Source organism: Danio aesculapii, chromosome 14, assembly GCF_903798145.1.
Source record: "Danio aesculapii chromosome 14, fDanAes4.1, whole genome shotgun sequence".
NCBI lineage: Eukaryota > Metazoa > Chordata > Actinopteri > Cypriniformes > Danionidae > Danio > Danio aesculapii.
This window is the reverse complement of record NC_079448.1, coordinates 37,004,914-37,012,986: the sequence shown is the minus strand read 5'-3', so window position 1 is coordinate 37,012,986 and position 8,073 is coordinate 37,004,914.

The following is an 8,073-nucleotide window of genomic DNA, read 5'->3' as shown; positions in this document are numbered from 1 at the left end:
TATCTACTTTTATCTACAAGCTACTTTTCTGAAACTCTTACCCTATTACTAGCCTAAAATCCTATTACAGAGTATACAATAATGGTACCATATTTTTAAACGTGATATTTAGCAGTACATGCACATTTCTTTCTTTTCTTTTTTTTAAGGATTTTCAAATAGTACAACAACAAAGACAAAGACAATCAGACCAACAAGCAAACAAACAAACCATGCCCCAAGCACTGAAAATTAAATAAAAGTTATTTACAAACATATATTTAACAACAACAACAATAATATTAATAATATTAATATTAATATTATTAATAATAATAATAATAATAATAATAATAATAATAATAATAATAATAATAATAATAATAATAATAATAATCAAAACAAAACAAAAGAAGCCAGAACTCAATAAAATAAAATTTTCAGAGTTTATGGAGAAAGGATTGGAGAGGTTCTCCTGAATTTGTCCTGTTTGTGGTTGAGGTCATGGGTTAATTTTCAATAGGAAGAAAGACTGACAACTGAGAAATCCACATGGAAATAGAGAAGTAGACCATTTTAGTAATAAACATTTCTTAGCCAGAAATGTAAGAGTTGTAAACAGAGGTTTCAGCTCTGAGTCAAAAAGGTCTCCAATTATCTCCTGGATTGGATGTGAACACAGTACCAAAATACATGAAAAAATGTGCCCTTACAAGTGTTGCACTTAAAACAGAGGCCGGAACAAGCTGGGAACATTTTATTAATGTATGGAAATTAAGGTACATTTAGGAAAAGTACCCCATGCACATTTCTAATGCACTTAACATTCAAAGTTGATCTTTCGTTCCTTTAATGATACTGTTAATCTTATAATACTCTGTGATCTACCAAATACCAAAATAAATATCTACTTATCACATTTCATTATATAATATTCACTTCAACAAACTTTTAAAATGGGTGATTTTGTTTGTCAGTGTTTATTTCAAATGTATTTTGGCAAAATAACTTCAAATTTTAATATGCAATGTAAAAAAAATGAGGAGTAGGGTTTACTTGACAACAGTTTGTAAACAATTTTCACTCAGAAAAGGCTAGTAAATCCAAGTAAAAGACTAGCCATAATCATTAATGCATTTGATTAGAATGTTTAGTAAAATTTATTAGGGAATTCCAAGTAAATTTTATTGACTTTATGTTTGTAAAATGTATTTAAGTGGTACATTTAAATGTATTACAATTTACAGATTTTCAACAGCATTTGTTGGCTATCATTCATCGGTTATGAATAATGAAACCAGAAACCATTGACCAGAATTTCAATATTGTGCATCTCCATGAAATACCACGTTTTGATCACCTGTCGCCGCAACACATCGCCCATCATTTTTGGAGTGAACAGACAAATTACCACTAGCAGGAGTCTTGTTGCATCAGCCCTGATATAGGACACAGTATTTGAAAGATCTTCGGAGCTGCAAATCCATTTAAGAGACAGACTTTGTTTCAGATTAAATCAAAACCATGTCTTGTCACTTCTCAGTGAAATGTGAAGAAAGGTAGGTTCTGATGTAATCACAAATTTTACATTTTATGCTCATCATTATGCACTACATGAGTAGAGTCGATACCTCAGTGTTGTATGTGGTGAATCAGAATGCATTAGTGTTCAAACGATTAATGTGATGTGACCACATATGTCCTTGACCAGCTCTAAAAGCGATTTCTGAAGTGGACCCCATTCAGGCCAGTATTTATTGTTGGGCATTTGGATGAATGCGATAAATTTCCTGTGCAAATTGTTTTTATAAGACAGAAAGATTTTAGTTTACCTCAAAATGAAATGTCGTTCATTGATCGCTTCATCCCCATGTCATTAAAAAGATTGACAAAAATCTCTCAGATTTGATTTATTTTCTAAAAATGAACAAATTCCTAATAATTTTCAGAAAATAAACAATATCTGAATGATGTTTTTGTCTCTCTTTCGAAAATTTATTCATCCAAAACACTGGTACTTCAAAATTACCATTAGACAGCCTAATTTGTATGAATTTAGTTTTAGATGTGTTTAATTGAGCCGTTCTGAAGAGATATTGTTGATTTATGAAAAAAAAACTATTTAAATTAAGCTTTTATTCAATTTTTTGTTCAGTGAACAGTGTTAAAAGCTTTCATATATATTTGGTCATGCAAGTTCAAGCACGCTTGCTTAAATAACACCTATTTTACCCCTTTTTCAAGATTTAAGTCTTTTGTGTCTCCAGAATGTGTCTGTAAAGTTTCAGCTCAAAACAACCATCAGAATATTTATTATACCTTTGTGTATATTTGAAATTTGAGCTGTTTCTACAGTGTAGCTGTTTTTGTTGCCTATGCCTTTAATGTAAATGAGCTGGTTCTCCCCGCCCAGCATTCCTTCTCCTGCTGTGTCTCACACATAAGCAGCACAGTGACAGACAAGAATAAACAGATCTCCCTTACTACAGTAAGAACCTTTCCAACAGTTATTTGATATATTTGTTGTGGAGTTAATTCAAGGCTTTCTACAATGATGTCACACACAAAGTCGTTAGAAAGTTTATATATGGTAATATCCACTGCTGTATGGACATCTGTTATGTTATTGTACAAAATAAACCTGATTTAACGTCCACAAACTGTTATTGAAGCAACTTCTTTTATAATAGTACAGACATGCATCTGTGGTGATGAATTACGTTTTTAATTACAAACATGCACTGTTTTAGAAACATTTTAAACTTATAAAACTCATTCTGACATGATATGATTATACATGTTAATATGGAGACATGTCGATACACGGCTGTCAATCAATTCAGTTGTTGGAGAAACTGCACTCCTACGTCACGTTGTGGTTGGCCTCAAAATGGGAGGGATTTGGATCCTATTTTAACATCAGGACATTTTAAAAAAGAGGCTTATTGTGTTTATATCACTCCAGTATTACTATACCTATACACAATTCTGTCCAAACAGCTTACAAAAGTTGATTTTCATCAAAGGTGCCCTTTAACACGCAAGAACTAATGAGGATTATGGTTGAGCAGGTATGGTTGAGCTTCTGCTAATATTCGCATATTAAAGTTAATACGTCAAAGCCAAAATTAATGCTGTTCATTATAGAGTGATTATGTCTTTTCAGAAACCTGAATTAAACTACATGACACATTTAGATTTTTTTCATCTCTTTATAAACAAGTTTTGTGTAAATAAACTTTCAGAAGAGGCTCCGCAATCACTGATTTCATTAACAATGTCTTAAATTCAGCTAAATGAAAGTAGATAAATGATGACATAATTTTAATTATAGGGCGACAAAAATACATAAGTGTGTATGCACATATTAATATGTATAACTATTTATTCATATTACTAACCAGAAGTTCAAGAAGTTTGCCAGCACTATATGAAAAAAAGTCTGATTATGTTCTTCAAATTGATTAGACTGTTCGGTGTTGAATACAGATCAATGAAAAACGTTGCACTCGAACACCTCTGGATGCTTTGACATTTAGAGAGAGATAATTGAAGGTCAGTGATATGACACATCATTTTATCGTTGCTGTAAATGCAAGGGTATAAATTAGCCTGATGATATTTCTGAAGACCAATCAATGACCATTACACAGACGCTTTATGGACTCTACACCACTAAAGCAATCAGGATCAATTTAGAGGCTTAAACAGAGTGCTGTGAACTATCCTTCAATTCATTAACCCAGCTGAACATAAGACAAGTCTGCTCTAAATTCAATATTATATGAAGAATGCTAACGACAGGAATGCACAATAGACAAAAGAACCCAATGTCATCCTTAGTTACTGTCATTTTGTGTTTATTTATTGTTGGTAAATGCTAGGCTTTATATTGTTAATTGTGTGCATCCCTAAATTTTCACCAGTAGTAGTTGTATTGTTGTATGGCTAGTTTTGATAATAATAAAAAAATTCTAGCAAAATAAAAAAAAACATTCATCAAACTTTGAATACTTAAAATACTTAATAGTACTTCTTAAAGGTGCCATAGAATGCACTGATAAAATATAGTAAATTGTTCTCTGATATCTATATCTATTTGGCTTAGGTAGGTGCAAGAAATTACCCAGAATTGTTTTTTCCAACCCTAGGAATTTGTCCTAATATGAAATGGTTAGTTTTGACTATATTTGGGTGGGTCATGAATATTAATGAGCTCTGCAGCTCACGCATCTGACAGTAGCTGTTTCCATCCACCTATTTTTATGCACATTTTGGATATGCGCATGAAAAAATGATTGACGGACATGGCAAGATGTGCATAAAAACGTATAACTGTTTGCGCATAACTGAGTATGATAAAACGTTTTATTCTATAAGAAAAGATGCACATAAACTACGATGGAAACTCTTTTATTGAACAAATTCCAATTTGCGCATTAAAAAAGTAATGGGATTTTGTTGTAAGAGATCATGTGATCAACAACATCTGAAATGTTGTTTTGGTCATTCAATAACATCTTAAACATTTCAGTATTAGTGTTATTATATTATTAATTACCTCCATAGGCAAGAGCGGTTGTGCTGCATGTCTCACGCCTTCAAACGCCACCGCGCATTCATTGCATGTCGGCATTTGTCTTCTGAGGCGCAGTCTTCTGAGATCAAATTCAGCAAATTCAGTTTTTACTTTTGATATCTTGCGCTAGTTAATCAGGAAGTAACGATTTTGTTCTCCTTAACTTGTTGGATGGAAACGCTGCTTTATTCGCATGTCTTTTATGCGATATTGCTGTTTTGCCATAAATTTAATTTGCATCTTACGATATAAACATAGCTAGTGACTAACAGTAGTTGCATTTAGTGCGTTTAATGTATCAGAAAACAACCTTCATGTAAAAATATGAGTTTTTAAATACCAATCAAAATATTAAGGGGATTTTACCTAATTGCAAACACGTTTGTTACCTCATTACAAATGGACAATTTCACAATACACATGTTTAACTAGCAAAAGATATATTTAAACTGACTGCACTCCTCTTCAGGGTGGCATTGAATAACTTTACAATCTGTATATCCTGCCTTTTGCATTCTGATGAGCTGTGAACTCTTAATGGTCATGCATGGCTGCCTGCTTCAAAACTGCTCTATTACTCTTCCTTAAGACCTGTCATGTTTTCAGGAAAATAGTCATACATACTGTACATAGTAAGTGTAAATCAAACTTAGATGAACTTATAAAATAAAATAATGAGGGGAAATTATCATTGTTGTAAACTCCCTGGGAAATGTTGTGGCCAATCAAATGTTTTCGGGGTAATGATCCTTTGTGGATTGTCAGGTTTGTCCAGTTGGGTCATGTTTTGTTCAGATTGGCTGGTTTTGCACCAGGATTTTACAAACACAGGACTTACACACTGTTGCATCCTTTGAATGTATTTATTATTATTGTTTATTTATTGTGTGCTTACTGCCCACTGGTTGTGGTTATGTTGTGTGCTTGTGTGTTATAAGAAAAATTATATGATCAATTAGTCCTGACAGCATATGTTTTAGGTCATTGTAGCTTATTAAACTGAGGTAATCATGTTCTAACTTAATTGTATAAGTTACAGAAGCTGTTTTAAGTAAGTTTAACAAAAAAAGTTCAATAGACTCAAATTTAGGGCAACCAGGTTTTTTTTTTGCAGTGTGATAAAAAGTAAACAATAGTGTTGAGGCTCACAGTATATATTTCCATATGCTAAACTCTTATTATTCATGCCTAGGTATCCAGATTTTCATTCTATGGCATCTTTAAGTATATTCAAATTCAGGCACTTATTGTAATCTGAAATGGATGCTGGGCAACGGAGTGCCGATCCAAATGCAGGGTTTATTATGTAGAGAATGGTCTGGCAAGCAACATTCAAAACAGGAGCATACAGATGTATACAGGCAAATACAGAGTCGTGGTCATACAACAGGCAGGTGGTCAAAAGGTAGGCAGCAGACAGGGTAAAACAAACCAAACAATGCAAGGTTCAAACATGGAAGACAAGGCAAGGAAACCGCATTGTAATATTCACAAACAGTATAACAGGACTCAGCCATGAAGTGTGTGTGGGGATCATGTGGATCTAGACAAGATGTGTGAGTGGTGCATGACTGGATATGTAGTTCTTATGAGACATGATTGTAGTCCATGTAAATGTGAATGTTCTCCAGTAATCTATGAAGGTTAGATCACTGGTGATTGTGATACGTGTATTTTAAGTAAAACTAATATTAGTAAAAATATTGCTAACGTAGAAATTAATAGCTAATATTTTATCATGGTATCTGTTCTTTTACTCAAGTACTTTTAGGGTTCTTTATTCCCACTGTTTGATTTTTCACAACTGTAACAGTCAAAGATAAACACTTGCTACTGTAGAGGATTAATTTGTTTATAGTTCTTTATTATTTTATACTTGAACTATAATTTGTGGGGCGACGCGGTGGGTAGTGCTCTCGCCTCACAGCAAGAAGGTCACTAGTTCGAGCCTTGGCTGGTCAGTTGGCATTTCTGTGTGGAGTTTGCATGTTCTCGTGTTCACGTGGGTTTCCTCCAGGTGCTCTGGTTTCCCCCACAAGTCCAAAGACATGCGCTATAGGTGAATTGGGTAAGCTGAGTTGTCCATAGTGTATGTGTGTAAATGATAATGTATGGGTGTTTTCCAGTGATGGGTTGTGGCTGGAAGCGCATCCGCTGCATAAAACAAATGCTGGATAAGTTGGCGGTTCATTCCACTGGCGACCCCGCTTAAATAAAAGGACTAAGCTGAAAAGAAAATGAATGAACAGTAATTTGTAGACTATTTTGATAACAGTCATGTCAAAAGAGGGCATTTGATGGCTTCAGTAGCTACTGAAATGAGAGTAAAAGCCATACACTCCCACTATACGCACAAACATAATGACAGACACCAAAAGACTGAACGAAAACAGCAAAAACAACAAATCAAGAAGCTCTCTCCCATGCCCAGCGAAGCGTGAAATGGATGTTGGGCGTCTAATCGCCTGCTAATAGGACAGTCGGCTGTAGAAGAGATACAGCACAGACAGGGAGTCAGGTTTTAAAGTCACCCTGCACATAACACAGCTCACGTCTTACACAGAGCTGTTATCTCCATCTTTAGGCTCGCCTCAACTGTTTCTGCAGATGGAGGGTTTTCTCAAACTCAGAGATGCTTATTTCCTTCCAGACCCTTTGAAACAGGAAGCCGCTCACAGGCATTGGGTGGGTAAGGGTGTTAAAAGCATGCAAATTGCTGCTTATAGTTGAGGCAAACAAAGCAGCAGGAATTAAACGTGCGGAGGTGACAGACTATGTTATGGAATTCATGCTGTGAAAATGTTGACGTGATAATAATTCCTGTCAGCGGGAGTGGGCCGCTGTCCAAAAGTTTCAAAACTACAATAGGAGAGAGGGCCTTCCTTACTTCTAAGTAGAAGTTGTATAATTACAGTCACAACGTTAGTTATTTCTAACAACATTAAAGTATCAAGTAGTGCTCTCAATTTGATGTTAAGGTCAGTGTTTTAGGTTTTGAATAGATTATTGTGGACTCTAGATGGTCAGGAGAGTCTGTCTGTGAAAACACAGCATATTTAGAGAAGTTTGCTAAACAACAAAGCTAAGTTAAAAGCTGTTTTAAATGAGTGTAAATTGCATGTTTCGCCACAAAATGGTATCAACTCTCTTAGCGAGTGATAAAATATTTGGAACTCAAAGTGCGGTTTATTTATAAACTAATTTCGGTAGGAGCACATGCTTATGATTGATCACAGCTAGTCCCACATCATCTAACACATGATGTGAAAGATGAATCCTAACTCACTATAAATAACCTCTATGGCATCATAGAGGAATCTTAGGCCCCGTTTACACTGGCAGTTAAATGTGACCAAATTCTGATTTTTTCCTTATATGTAACACATATCTGATCTGTTCTATGATGCATAAAAACGCAAAAACGCATGCATTCGGATATTCAGAGATCGGTTTCAGGCCTCCTTTGTATGTGGAAAAGGATATAAGTGGGATATTTGACAATGCGACTATCATGT